The sequence below is a fragment of the Carassius auratus genome, chromosome 36 (assembly GCF_003368295.1).
Source record: "Carassius auratus strain Wakin chromosome 36, ASM336829v1, whole genome shotgun sequence".
NCBI lineage: Eukaryota > Metazoa > Chordata > Actinopteri > Cypriniformes > Cyprinidae > Carassius > Carassius auratus.
Window position 1 is genome coordinate 9658547 of NC_039278.1, and position 16227 is coordinate 9674773.

General features: G+C 38.8%; 1 protein-coding gene across 1 annotated transcript in view; it reads right to left on the reverse strand.

Annotated features, from left to right (window-relative positions):
• Nucleotides 1-15852, reverse strand: part of LOC113055181 (extracellular sulfatase Sulf-2) — a 36159-nt gene extending 20307 nt beyond the window's left edge. Inside the window, exon 1 of the mRNA XM_026221213.1 lies at nucleotides 15431-15852. The gene's annotated coding sequence lies outside the window, so the exon portion shown is untranslated. The remainder of the gene's footprint in view (nucleotides 1-15430) is intronic.
• Nucleotides 15853-16227: the final 375 nt, after the last annotated feature.

Sequence of the window (16227 nt, forward strand, 5' to 3'; positions counted from 1 at the left end):
CTCTAACGCAGCTCTGGGCTCAAGTTATACATACAAACTGTATTTTTATCGTGCTCCACATAAGTTCAGCTCCGCTGTCCCGCATGGGAGAATATCTGTTTTAATATTTATAAGGAAAATACTGTGGAACCGCCTGTATTTTGAGGCTTCAGAGTGCCGCGAAACGAACATTTACATACAGTAATTTACATACAGAATATAGGACTCTTAAAACAATACTTACTCTTCTAAGACAACAAATGTAATTTTACACATTAAGCCAATAAATACGAATATTTTACTTACCAAAGTTGTATTCTAGTCAAATGTCCAAACTTTGAGGAGAAACTGACTAGAATGGCTGACGACCTTCTTCTCTCTTCGACAGCATTCACGAGAATGACGAGATCTCGCGATAAGTGATGTTGTGAATGTAATATTGCTATTGAATCGAGTCAACAAATTTTTTTAAGTTATGAGGACAAATTACCTTGTTCAGTCAACTTTCAAACTAGTTGAGACACTGAAAACTTAAAATTTTTAGTTGAATGAACAAATTCAGTAACTGCAAGTTGTGTCAACATAAAAAAATTCATTGAAACAACTAAACTGCTAAATAATTTTTTACAGTGCATGTCCTTTAATCGTCAGATATATCGTGAGATATCACCCTTTGAGACACATCACATGATAAGCTGACAAGAGCAAATAAAACAGCAACTGGTGCAAGTATAATACCTTATAGGTATTATAAGTATAATACCTTATATATATATATATATTTACTTTTCTTAAAAAATAAAGCCACAAAATGTGAACAAAATGCAATTTAACATGATTTTGGCATGAAAGTGTTTACTAGCATTTCTGCTCCAAACATTTGCCCAAAATTTGGTGGTGATCAACATTATGCCACAAATGCTGTCATTCATATTTTGAATCTAGAATATGAATTTAGACGTTCTGTATAAGCACATAAAATATTTTAAAATGTATTATTTAAATCCAGCTTCCTCCAACTATTTTTAACTGATATCTGAGTGAGTTTATAAAGAGTCTTTTTTTTGTTTTTTACTTCGAACAACAGCAAAGAAAGGTCAGAGTAACACTTAATGATCATAATCATCTGCTTGTTATCGTACTGATGGGCTAGTAATGCACAGATGAAAAGTCATGTTTTAGTGCTTCCTCTGAAGACTAAGGACATTAATACAATTTTCAAACAAGAACAAATGGAGGAAAGCAAATGCGTCAAATAATTGAATGTGTGCACTGTTGCTACTATGAGGTTAAAAATCACAGTTAACTAGACAGGAACCCTAGGTACTGGGTACTACTAATTGCATGGTCTCAATGGTGACTGATTAACAAATGAAATGTGTGGTACTCCTGCCATCAGGAGCAGAGGAATCCAGTTCCCGCCTTCTGTATCCATAGGCAACCATATGACATTCACTAAGCAAGCGTGGTGGTCCTGATCTCTGTAGCCAATGGGGGATATATGCAGGGGTCAGCCTCGTGTTTAAGGCCACTTTACCGCCCTCTGTTTGTCCTGTGACAGAAGGACAGAGGGGCCACATCGAAGATGGAAACCTGGGATTCAGAAACTATTTTAGACCATAAAACATGGGGAATGTTAAAACAAAGCTTGAGCACTGGCCCCACTCATCCTATTCTGTCAAAAGTAAGAGTGATAAAGAAATATGGGGGGTGAATGACTACTGGTTACTTGATTTATATATTCTAATGCAGACAGAAAAGTGGTACCTCAGATCCTTAAGGGTAGAGAAACTGAGAGCTGGACCATGCTGCTCATCAAAATGTGCATCCCAATAAAACCATTACATTGCATTACATTTATTTTTATGTTTTCCTCAAAGTAACATCTACTATGTGTCTGTAGGGAAATATTTGTTTGTTTGTGTCCAACAATTTGTATCAGTTTTCCACACAATCTGCTTTCTGCCACACTACAGGATGCTAGTTCACATCATTTATTTTCTTTTAATACTTTCAATTTTTCTTGTCTCCTCTAAATGACTTGGGGGAGAGGATAAGGGTAATGGCCCTGATTTAATGATGATTACAGACAATATTGGTTTCTTATTTCAGTAAGCTGGCTCAGTGGTGAACACAAAGAAACACATGAATCTTCATGGTCACACAGCAAATGTGTGAGTGACCCAGCCAGAAACAACATGCATCCCTTCCCCAAAAATCAACGTTGTAGATCCTTATTGAAAACTGCTGCAAAAATTAGCAGTCAAAATTATTTAATTAATTAACATTTAAATTGTTTTAATAGAAGAATGGAGTCCAACAAGCGGGAATGCATGCATTTAAATTACATATAAAATTGTATGGCACTGATGATGATGTGAACTAAAAACATATTGTATTTGCACTGCGCATTTGCATTTTATTGGTCTCTGAATAAAGCATTTTGTAATAAAGTGTTCTAGGATCATGTGTGTGAGCTTCTTGTTGGGCTTGGTTATAATTTGAATGTAATTTTTAGGTATCTTTCATGTACAAACTTTTCCTCAAACATGGATATTTCGTTGCTTTTCCGTCGGTCATCCATTTTAGAAGAGAGCGAAAACAAAAAACTAAACTTTATTTTGAAATCAGTTAAAACACACTTTGCACAATACGAAGTAGTGGTGTTCTGTTCCAGTATTTCTAACTAACTGGTTGATCGAAAGATTCAATGACTCGATTATGGTCGTGACTGTGCATATGATGGCCGATTATTCAGTTCCTGAATGAATCACCCCTTTGAACAAATCGGCTGAATGAGTCACTTTTCATCATCTGTCGGCGTAACAATGTAATGTAAATAAAATAAAATACTGAAATTAAATACAAACTGCTTTTTCAAAGAATATTTTTTGGACAATTAAAATGAAACACACTCTATTGTATTGGAATAAATAATGAAATAAAACTAAAAACAAAAACTAGGTACATTTTCAAACCATAATAACCCTGAGTGCATCCATTCGGTAACACTAGCTTCAATATTGCTCTCACAAAAGAGCACTTCCAGCTCACAGCAGAAAGCGTAATTATCACATCTAATGCCTCTGACCCCTGTGGATTCCTGCACATGAACGTTTGGCAAGGCAAGTTTATTTATATTGCACATTTCATACACAATTGTAATTCAGAGTGCTTACTATAAAAGGAAGTAAAATAATTATAAATTAAAAACTTAAAAAAAATTATTTTAAAATGAATTTAAAATCTTAAAGGGGGGGTGAAATGCTCGTTTTCACTCAACATCCCGTTAATCTTGAGTACCAATAGAGTAGTACCGCATCCTTCATAACTCCAAAAAGTCTTAAGTTTTATTATATTCATAAGAGAAAGATAGTCTGTACTGATTTTTCCCGGAAAACCACGACCGGCTGGAGGCGTGACGTGTGGGCGGAGCTAAAGAATCAAGAGCGCCAGTAGGCTTTTGCGTTGAGAGCGTTTGGAAGCTGTGACACAGATCCAGAGGCTGAAATTTAACAAGAGCAGCATCAGCAACGACGTCTCTATGTGGTATATACTAAAACCGTATATATTTGCTTAGCGGTTTTGGAAAATGACTAAGTTCCACTTTATGTCGTCTTTTTTTTTTTTTTTTTTTAAGCTGTACATGTGGAAGTGCAGTTTGATGACAACATGGCATGTTGTTTACTTGATGTGCTTACGCACCAATAGCTAAGTTAACAACACAGAGATATTTGAAGCAGTTTTACTCACCGCATGCGGTTCCAACACACGATCGTGACCCTTTTTCGTTGGGACTGCATTATCCTTATATAATAAACGATACGCAAACCCGGCGTTAAACTGGGCCTTGTTTGTAAAACAAGCATCTTCGAAATGCAGGGTAACAAACACAAACACTTGCACAACTCCGTTGATGCTCTGTAAAAATAAACTCCATTCACTGGTCCCTTAATGCTGTTTTTTTTTTTTGGTAATCTGTGCAGGGTTGTCTTGCCCTGGCAACCAAAAACACACTTCTTTTGTGACATTTCGCGACGCTCTCCCTCTGATCAGTGAAGTCTGTTGTGCTCTCAGTGCTCTGCTATACGGGAGCGCGCTCTTCCGGGAGAAGTGCCCTCAGGACCCATATAAGGAAATTCCGCTCCATCTAACGTCACACAGAGCCATACTCGAAAAAAACTTTCTGAAACTTGTGACAAACCGGAAGGAGTATTTTTTGGAACAAACGTACGTTCAAACGTACAAATTAATTTTTTAACCTTTGTCCATGTTTAGCATGGGAATCCAACTCTTTAACAGTGTAAAAAACTCAGTATGCATGAAATAGCATTTCACCCCCCCTTTAAGATTATTAAAATGATTATACATAAAATACAGTGCATCAGCTTGGACGCAGCAAGTGCTCATTCAATAAATGCACAGCTAAACAGATGAGTTTTGTGTCTGGATTGAAATGTGGCTAATGTTTCAGCAAATCTGATTTCTTCTGGAAGCATTAGCAGTAATTCACATGGGCTTCCCACTGTCAGTGTGGCCACTGTAGGGATTTTCTCATCTTCGTTGGAGATTGTACCTGGGGATGTGCGGCTGGCTGACGTTTTCCTTTTCTGACTTTCCTCATCCGAATCCTCTTCTACCTCCCCCCTTCCTTTTCTTTGTGGTTAGATAAGCAGGCTTAGTGGTAGCCCCTCCAAAATCTATGTTACAGGCCTCGTTGCCAAAAACACACAAGGGCTTTAAGAACAGCAGGAATGGATGGGAACTTGAAAAGAGGAATTAGACAAGGTCCGATTCCCAGCACACGGACCCGAGTCTTCATATATAAGAACTCAGCTATTCAGATATAAATGGCTCTGATTGTCTATACAGGAAAAGAAACAGTTAATTAGCCATGAAACAGTTTTGTGGACCTTGACATGTTTTGGATACTGTAAGGGATTAATAAGTTAACTTTTCATTAACAGTAAAAGAACACATCAAAACAAGTTTTAGTAGCTACTAAATAGCACTAAAAGTGAAATAAAATTAATTGAACAATTTTTAACTAGATTATTATTTTTTTATCACATTTTACTTGTACTGTATTTATATGTTTTTAAAATTCAGATGTGTAAACAAATGTCATTAATCATGCTCTATTTTGGGCACAACCAAGGCATAATCAATGTCTCCGCTGGCATACCAGGGAATACCACAGCTAAAACATTATACATCTCTCTTTCTTTTTTTTCAGTATTTCTCTATTTTCATATTTACTATTAGTAAGTACTAAGTACTAAAGATGTATTCCTGGACAGTTCATTATCATTCGTTTCAGTCTTGCCGAATTTGGACATAATGTGTAATCCATATCAAAAGCAGTTTATCACACTCACATAACCATAAACAAACACATTTAACAGAAATAAATCCACCCACTAACACACACAAGTGCCAAACTGCTGAAACAGCAGGTGAAACTTGTTCAGTCTCATTTCCATTACATTGTCTTCTAATTGTGCATGCATATCTTTAATCATCAACAACCTCTAACAACCCATGATTTCCTCAGAATTGAACCTCCTGTCAATCATATAATTCTAGAAATGTGTCTGCTTTGTATTGGTTTCTTAAGAATTTATGTTAATTTGATAATGCCTTCATCCACCAATAGGACTATTATTAGCTCATAACACATTTTACCATATTTAAATCCACCAATTTACCTTTAGAATCAGCAACAACTAAAGTCATGACTTTTGCCAAGTGTGGAAACCCATACTCAGAATTGGTGCTCTGCATTTAACCCATCCAAGTGCACAAACACAGCAGTGAGAAGTGAACACACCCCCAGAGCAGTCAGCAGCTATATATCCAGCACCCGGGGGTTCAGTGCCTTGCTCAAGGGCACTTCAGCCATGGGTATTGAGGGTGGAAGAGAGCGCTGTTCACTCATTCCCTCCCACCTACAACTCCTGCCAGCACCGAGACTCAAACCTGCAACCTTCAGGTTACAGGTCCAACTCTCTAACCATTAGGCCACAGCTGCCCCTTTTTACTAAATAAATAAATGTATCTTTGATCAGAGAATTCGGCCGATAGTGGAACCTCAGATTCAGGAGGAACAGTGTGGTTTTCGTCCCAGTCGTGGAACACTGGACCAGCTCTATACCCTTTCCAGGGTGCTGGAGGGTTCATGGGAGTTTGCCCAACCAGTCCACATGTGTTTTGTGGATTTGGAGAAGGCATTCGACCGTGTTCCTCGCAACATCCTGTAGAGGGTGCTCTGGGAGTATGGGGTCGGCGGCCCCCTGCTTAAGGCTGTTCGGTCCCTATACGACCGGAGCAAGAGCTTGGTTCGCATTGCCGGCAGTAAGTCAGACCTGTTCCCAGTGCATGTTGGACTCCGGCAGGGCTGCCCTTTGTCACCGGTTCTGTTCATAATTTTTATGGACAGAATTTCTAGGCGCAGCCAAGGGCCAGAGAGTGTCCGGTTTGGGGACCATGCGATTTTGTCGCTGCTTTTTGCAGATGATGTTGTCGTGTTGGCCTCCTCAGACCAGGACCTTCAGCGTGCACTGGGACGGTTTGCAGCCGAGTGTGAAGCGGTTGGGATGAGAATCAGCACCTCCAAGTCCGAGGCCATGGTTCTCAGTCGGAAAAGGGTGGATTGCCCACTTCAGGTTGTTGGAGAGTTCCTGCCTCAAGTGGAGGAGTTCAGGTATCTTGGGGTCTTGTTCACGAGTGAGGGAAGGATGGAACGTGAGATTGACAGACGGATCGGTACAGCTTCTGCAGTAATGCGGTCGCTGTACCGGTCTGTCGTGGTGAAGAAGGAGCTGATCTGTAATGCAAAGCTCTCGATTTACCGGTCAATGTACGTTCCTACTCTCACCTATGGTCATGAGCTGTGGGTCATGACCGAAAGGACAAGATCCCGGATACAGGCGGCCGAAATGAGCTTTCTCCGTCGGGTGGCTGGGCGCTCCCTTAGAGATAGGGTGAGAAGCTCGGTCACTCGGGAGGAGCTCAGAGTAGAGCCGTTGCTCCTCCACATCGAGAGGAGCCAGTTGAGGTGGCTCGGGCATCTATTTCGGATGCCACCTGGACGCCTTCCCAGGGAGGTGTTCCAGGCACGTCTCACCGGGAGGAGGCCCCGGGGAAGACCTAGGACACGCTGGAGGGACTATGTCTCCCGGCTGGCCTGGGAACGCCTCGGGGTCCCCCCGGAAGAGCTGGAAGAAGTGGCTAGGGAGAGGGAAGTCTGGGCGTCTCTGCTTAGACTGTTGCCCCCGCGACCCGGCCCCAGATTAAGCGGAAGATGATGGATGGATGGATGGTATCTTTGATCAGAGAATAAAGGCCTGCTGTGCCATTATTTCCAGTCATTCCAATAGCTCTAACTGTTAAGCCACAGATCAGACATGAGAATTAACAGCTTGTCAGCAATATGCATAAAGCTTGTCAAGGTAGCAATAAAGTTACCTGCTTTCACAGCTGTTTAAAGTATCTTCTTGATGTCACCATTCCTTGGACCCTAAAACCCCATCTAATGCCAATTCACAAGAATCAACGACATGGCATGCAGGCCAAAAAATATAAAACATAGTACCCCTGTTGTTTGAAAAGTATATCAACAGAACATGGCACTAGCAATATCAAGTTCACTTTCAGAGAATATCACTGAATGCATAAAATGTACACCTTTAATGCAATGAAAACAAACAAACAAACAAACAAAAAACACATCTGCAAGTGAATGAAAATGGAACTTGGTTAGAAACAAAATATGCAGTTTGCCAAGGTAGTATCACACAGTTCCCACATACTGTATATACATGTAGCTAATACATTACCTAATCATTATATGGTGGCATCTGGTTACAATAGCCACTTTTCCCCTCCATTTGTTAACTGGCCATTTATGAGGCATCACTAAAGCTCATTTCGTTAATGACGCTGTCATTGGGGCCAATGTATGCGTCTTTTATCCTGTGGCGATACTGGACCCTCTCAGCTGCCCCTTTGATGATCGTAATCTGTAATCCATAAAAAAGACTATTACCATTCCCACAATTTCCACTGCTTTTCCCCTCCATTTACTTCCCTGCCAATTACAATGGTTGTTACATTCACAAACAGACCAGCGGAGTTGGTTACCACCACTGATTGAGAGGTTCGCATAGAATCTGCTTGAGGGAGGAAAGGGCTACACAAAGCTAAAAGTGCTTGATGAGAGCCTGACCCAACCTCTATAAAACTGGCCGTAAATTGTACTAGTGAATGACTCTGCCGACACACAGTCTTGGCTTCAACATTACGGTGAATGGACATCAATAAAGGTGTTACAACTCAATCATTTAATCACCCTGAACGCTCATGAGCTGATATGTTCTGCAGTCCTGTTTCCAACATGGATGATACCATAAATAAAGCAGGCTTAAAACAGAGCATACACATGAAATTAGATTGAATTTTAAAATCAAAGAAAGGTAAGGGGAATAATTCACTTCTGTCATATCCCCCTGTTGCTAATGTCTATCTAAACCTATCAAAGTAATTAGCAAAGCAGCGGGAGAGTAGTTCAATTTGATAACTCTCAAAGGAAGAGGGTAATTATCAAGGTTTATGCAATTTTGCCAGAAGAGAAAGAGAGACAGTTAGACTGTTCCTCTGATGACAGCCAAAAAGTGTGGTGAGACAAAGCGCATATGATTTCCCACTGACCTGCCAGGCTATACCCACTCATACAAACCAGAGGTTTTTCAGTCATGCCCATACACACTGGGATGCATGTGGTGTACTTTTGTGTGTGGGATGTCCGTTGGCACAATCTATGTAGCTTCATTGGGGTGCCTTTTTTAAAAAGCAGGCACATCGCCCAATGTTGACAAAACTGGGTATCTCCTGCTGTCTAGTTGCTTTGTGTGCACAGAGTGGAAAGAATCAATTATCCCAGCACACAGCTCACTGTTTTAATGTCTGACTCCTAATTAGATTGCAGGGGGATCTCCCTGGTTTTCATAGATCAGGGTTTTTAATACACTTCTATTCAAATGTATCGGTCAGTATACAATATCTTTGTATGAGGCGCAGAGCAGAGTTTTAAGTTGTTAATAACTGAAAATATTATATTTAGGTCACCTGACCAAACCCGGAAAACAGGTCTCATCACTTCTGCTTGTTGGAGACCATGTATAACAGACCATAACAGTCATAATAAATAATGACGATATCTACGGACTTTTAAGAAGAAAGCTGTTTTTATTGTTGACAGTTATTTTTTTTATTTTATTTTTTTTGCATAAATGTTAGTGAAAAGAATAAAAATAAAAAATGTTTAGATTTCATTCCGCATTTGTGATGGACATTGGTTATAATAATCTTTTTGTATCTACTTTAAGGGCATCTTGAGTAAAACTGCTTCGTATTTAACGAAGCTTGCAAAACGCTTGAACTTGGTGTATTTTATGGTTTTGTTGTCAGTCACAGCATGTTGTAGAAAACTGTCCCATGGTAAACAAAGTAACGATTGCATAACTGTAATTAATTTGAAGGTTTTATAGTGTTATCTTGTTTAATATTATGTATTCTTCTAAATGAGTTGGCAGGACAGAACCGAAGGAAAATGTTTTTGCATATTAAGTAAATGAGTAGTAAATGAGACTTAGGATTTTACACAATGTGCATGAATGAGAAACTTGAAAGGCTTGTGTATTTTACAAAAAAAATGTTTTAATAAAAAGTTCTTCCTTTTTTTCCAGGTGGCAGTATCTGTTTTATCTTGCTGCTCTGAAGTCAATTTAAAAAAAGAGCCTGAAAGGGGATGAGAGGTGACATATACACACTTTCTTTTGAAGTATGCAATCATGCCTCAGACAGAATGACTGAATATCTGCTTCCTGTAATATCACCAAGCAAAAGCACCTATAGTACACAAACCGTAATCCAAGCATGAAATCCAAATCTGCTGATGGACAGCTACGTTGATTCTTACAATTCATTAACATTGCGCTAAACCTCTAGGGTGTGATCTGTCAATGCTCCACCTCAAGTTCAACACTACAGATGCTGTTGTAATTATGTATACAGCATTAGTATTTGCTTTGGTCTTGATTATGTCAAGAGGCCAGGTCTCTTACTTCACACTGTCGTGAAGACATGGGATCACAGGATCCTGAGCCACTGATCATCCCTATGTCCCTCTGTCTTAAATGAGTACTCAAAATGAGGTGATTGGGAGATCTGAATGTGTATTCTTATGAGGGCTGTGAACAGCTAACAGTGCAAAGCTAACTGTGTAATGGGCTGTTTGTTCAACTCGTTACAGGATACATGGCAAGATAAAAACTAATAGGTGCCGTTCTATTTCTGTTCTGGAGCTATGCAGAAACCAGGCAACAATCCAGTCCCAAATCAGGCTTAACCACGCTGCCACCCACAACCAATTATAGTGAAAGTAACTCTATGGAGACAGGAGGATGCAAGTCTAAATATTAAGCACTTTCTTACACAAGTACATATAGGACATTATTCACTGTCTGCTATATTTCAGAGTAGGTAGATTAATAACTGATTGCAATACAATTAATAACATAAGCTTTATATAAAATGTACATTCCTGAACCATTGAGCCGATGATTTAACTTTAAACTTGAATGTTTTACATCGGTGTCTGGGACAGACTCTTACTTTGAAAAAAAAAAAACACCCATAGGCATGTCAGTTGTTATCCAAGTCATCCAATATGGCTCATTTCAACATGTTTCCCTCAGATATGCATCTCTGTCTTTTCAAAGATGCCATTAACCATGATTCATACTTAAAGGGTTCACACAAAAATTAAAATTAGGCTGCATTTTACTCACCCCCGAGGCATATGTGTATATGACTTTATTCTTTCATACATATCCAGTCAGAGTTATATTAAAAGTTATCTTTGATCTTTCAAGCTCTATCATTGCTGTCAGCAGGTGTGCATTGCTTCATTCCAAAAGAAGTTAAATAAAAAGTGCCCATCCATAAAATAAAATAAAAAAAGTGTCTCACATGTCTCCGGAGGGTGAACAAAGGCCTCCTGTAGCAAATTGATGCATTTTTATACGAAAAGTATCCATATTCAAAATATAATCACTTTAATTTAGCTTGCACCAACAGTTATAGACAGAAGCAGTTTTTTTTTTTATCTCCAAGCATTGATCTAAATTTACAGATACCACAGGCTAATGTGATTTGATTTCTACCAGAGAATAAAAAAAAACTTCTGGAAAGAGACAGGTAAACTTGCCATCTAAACTAATTGTCCTCATTTAAACATTCAAGGTAAGTTTCGGGCCAGAAAAACTCTGGTGCATGTAAGAGTAGCCAGCTAATCTCCTTTCTTTAGTGAGTTGAGAAAATCCAATTTCAGAAATAAATAATTCCATAAAAGTTAATAGGCAGCCACAAAGCCTGCTGAGCTCCTGAGGGAGTGAGAGATAGATACGCCATGTGAGAGATAGCCAGAGAGAGTAATGGGTAGATGTGAGCTGAGGTCTGAGCGAGACCCTATAAAACTCAGTTGGGTGAACCCTGAGGGAGAGTGACTGAGGAGAACGTCAAGAATAAGGAAAATAAATGATATTTTAAAAATGGTCAAAAAGACACATCTTTACATGAAGAGTATATGAAGAATGTTTTAAAAACAGTACTCAATGAATTTCCATAGCATCACTCTTATAGAGACTCTCTGTATGGCTATAAGTACTTCAGATCACTTTAGGATCAATGTAATTTCCTTTCTTGTGCAGTTCACCATAAATCCCAATGACTGTCACAAATGTCTCCCAGGGTATGTTATCAATCCTCTGCATCTTAGCCCGAATGCTGGAGCCCCATATGGAACCTTCCCAAGTACTTCCACATCACACCGCTGCTATTTTCCTCCACTGCTTTCCTATTCCATCTAAAACCAAGTTAAAAAATTATTAGTTTTATTAGGATTATTAGTTTTACAATAAAATTTACAATACTTTTTCAATTTTTCTACTTCAAAATGTTTTGTTTAATTCAATGTGTTACCTGACATTTCTTTGTAATTGTAAAATTTACTAGCAATTTCTGAGAGCAAACTGTTTAAATGTAGATCCTACATCATTTTTGAGTAGGCGTACTAGCTTGTTGATCACAATGTTCTTATTTGTGATGATACTTGACTTTTAGAATAATAGTTTGGATAGTTTATTTGTCCATAAATTGAAAGTCAGTGGGGTCCAATGTTCTTCTAAACCCGAGTGACGTCCAATTCATGGACAAAAACAACTGGAACATTCTTCACAACATCTTTTGTTATCTGAAGAAAAAGAAATACATACAGGTTTGAATCAACTTTTGGGGTAAACGCTCTCTTTCAATGTAAATCTACAAGGGTGCCCGAACCCTAAACTCCTACATTCATGTACAATATACTAATTCCATCTGAGCACCAATGAGCCAGTTACTGTTGTTGTGACAGATGTTTATGTTATATAAGATGAGAAATTGATTTTAACACTGAATGTTCATGGCTGATGGGAGAGGTCTACAGTGGGAGGAGTCTGAGTGATGAGTAATGAGACAGGTATTCCTATAGCAATGCCATATTGTCATTCAGAAAGCAATTGAAAACATTCACGAGTTATCTGATTAGTGAGGTAAACACATATTTTATTTTGACTAAAATAATAATAAATAAAAAAAACTTTTTGATTACAAATTCTGATTCTGATCTAAGATTGATGCTCTCTATATCCTTGGCTGGATGTAATTAGAGATCCTGGCTGAACACCTGCCGTATCTTGGCACAGCTCTGTAATAATGCATGCACATCACTCTCTGCCTCAGAGGGCACCGCCAGAGGTGCTGTACTCCACATCATTCATCAGAGACTTCCAGTCAGCATTAACATTTAAGACAGCGAGCACTAGGCTCAAATTATACTTTAGATTCATATCAGGCTTTGTTTTGCTCTCAGCAGCTCATGAAAATGAGATGTTGTGTCTCACATAGACACGCTCTGGGCTGGTTCGGATTTGGCTAATGTGACTCTTTGATTAAAAAAATAAAAAAATCAAATCAATTGGATATTTTGGGGTGTGGTGGATGGTTTTTCATGAGATATGTTGAGAAAAATGATGACAAAATTATATATATTTTTTACACATCATATCAAATCTTTGGATAATATGTAATATACTACTGGATAAATAATATGTGTGTAGTGTTGTTCACTGCTTACCATCATTTTATTTAAATCTTTCACTTATTGATTTACTGAGCTCATTTGACCACAACATATAACTCCGTTCTCAAACACAGTTTGCAGTTAAAGGGATAGTTCACTCAAAAATTAAAATTATGTCATTAATAACTCACCCTCATGTCGTTCCAAACCCGTAAGACCTCCGTTCATCTTAGGAAAACAGTTTAAGATATTTTAGATTTAGTCCGAGAGCTCTCAGTCCCTCCATTGAAGCTGTGTGTACAGTATACTGTCAATGTCCAGAAACGTAATAAAAACATCATCAAAGTAGTCCATGTGACATCAGAGGGTCAGTTAGAATTTTTTTTAATACATTTTGGTCCAAAAATAACAAAAACTACGACTTTATTCAGCATTGTCTTCTCTTCCACAAAAGACACGGAAGAGAAGACAATCCTGAATAAAGTCGTAGTTTTTGTTATTTTTGGACCAAAATGTATTTTCCATGCTTCAACAAATTCTAACTGACCCTCTGATGTCACATGGACTACTTTGAAGATGTTTTTATTACCTTTCTGGACATGGACAGTATACCGTACACACAGTTTCAAAGGAGAGATAAAAAGCTCTCATACTAAATCTAAAATATCTTAAACTGTGTTCCGAAGATGAACGGAGGTCTTACGGGTTTGGAACGACATGAGCGTGAGACATTAATGACATAATTTTTATTTTTGGGAGAACTTTCCCTTTAAGTATTAAATTTTGTACTTGCACTAGATGTAAAAAGTGCCAATAAAACTCGACGTCTTAGAAATTTGATGATTTAACCTTATAAAAAGGAAATGATTTCTACTGAACAGTATCAGTTTTCAAATCTGTTGATTAAAAGCTCATCCTTTGCTAACACACTCATGACAGCTGCTGGTGAAATCATATGATACTGTGTTACTTGGATCATATGCAAACATAACTTTAATAGATTTTTCCAATAACAATACAATCATGGTTAGGTTAGGGATTTGGCTAAGAGTGGGTCTTCATGATAATAGAAGGTTTCTAACTTTAAATTGGATAAAATCATCACAACAAATGAGAACCCTATTGAGGTTGGGATGGACACATGCAAATTAACCCTAAAAAGCTCCCACTCAGGAATTGGAAAATTGAGATCAAATTCCTTTTTTTGTGTTTTCAGACAGAGGTTCCAGACTCCCCAATGAGCCAATGAGTTTCCCTCAGCTCTGAAGTTACTTCTGATCTGCTTTGTAAAATCTTTGAAAAATGTAGGAATATGCTTTGTGTAAGGGGTCCAAAATGATTCTAAATAATTATAATGTAATCTTATTTATTTATTTATTTTTATTACTGCAATATTTCTAGGTCACTAATCAAAGAAGCAAATATGTGAAACTGACCATGTGAACTCATTTGCATGGGTTTGATGCCCTAGAAGTCACAGGACCTGGTCCACAGTTCTGGTTCAGACAGCAGGAGAGGAAAAGGAGGCCAGTTGTTATGGGGCTGAGCAGAGACAGAGTGCACATTAAATAATGAATGACTAAAGCACAGATCTCTCAGCCCCCATCACCTTTGTCATTAACTCATAGCCTCACACAACAAACACAAGAGCACGCTCACTGAGGCATATATTTCCCAGTGAATCCCTAGCACTACAAACATCACTTGTTCCCAGAGACCTGCTTGACCCAGAGAGCAGTTCTTCACCAACAAAAATGCAATATGAATCATGTAGCATTTTAAAGGGGTACCGACAGTCTCTTGTTAAAGTCTTTAAAAGGGCCAAAAAAATCACACACAAACCTCGTAAGCACCAGTTCAATCAGACTACGGGTATGAGGGACAAATGTTTGAAATATGAAAAACTAAGAACTATCGAGAGACCAACATATAGAGTCAGAGAAGATTAGAGAAAACAACCCTAAAAAGGTTTAATAAATGGAAAGAAATCCAAGAATCACAACAGGCAACTATCTGAATCTCTCAATGACAATGATTTTAAGATCAATTTAGGCATTTTAGCATTCAATAAAAATTCATACAAAATATCAGTAAGTAAGTAATTTCAGATATACAGTGAATTGCAGATTTTTGTCTTATTATAATCTGGAAGGCTTGGAAAATTATAATCTTGTTTAACAATGGAGGAACATATCTGTACATTCATTACTCTTATCAGTCTGACAGAGGTAGTGGTGCAAAGCGATAACTGGAGATAAAGGCACATACCTCACTGATGCCCACCTCTGAATCCTTCCTGAAGAAAAGTGCAGCTACAGGAGGCGTTAAAGACAGGGATACGATGATCCGTCACCTGTTCGGTCTTCGCCAGACCACCTCTGACTGGACTCCCCCTCTGCAAGCCGTACAAGTGGGCTCTCTCATAACCCCGAAATAGACATATGGAGAGGTGTAAGGAAAGAGGCGTGGTTCCATAGCAGATAAATAAAAGAGGGCGGGAGGGAAAGAAGTCCCTCAATCTACAATTCAATATTGTCCACTCCCCTCTCTTGTGGTCTCTCTTTCCCTCTCTCACACGGTTCCTCTTCCCCTCATGCATATTAACATGTCCCTGTTTCCCCTTATTCTCCCACACACATGGGGGAAACTCTATCACTCGCCTCTCTCTCTCTTGCTCTCCTCAAACTCCTTTTTCCTCTCTTTCTGGGCTCTCTGAGCTGGTATTCATCTGGCAACAGTGTGACTGAATCAGGGCAGCTCTGGCCATCTGTTGGAGCTTCGGAGTTTCACCTATTCACATGGGTTCTAAAGCTGCGGGTCTGGCAGCGACGAGAGAAAAGAAGGGGTGGGGATAAGGGATCAATCTTAGAGCAGGAGGGCAGGGGACTGGATCGCCGGGTACAGAGACAGTATTTATTGGGCTGGCAACTATCAGAAGCACTGGAGAGCAGAGAGCTGTTAACAGGGGCACAAACAAACTGCAAAGTGCTCCATAAAACAACAGCCAAAAAAAAAAAAAAAAAAATTGGCTCACAATTAGATGCATACAGATGAACTGAGAGGGA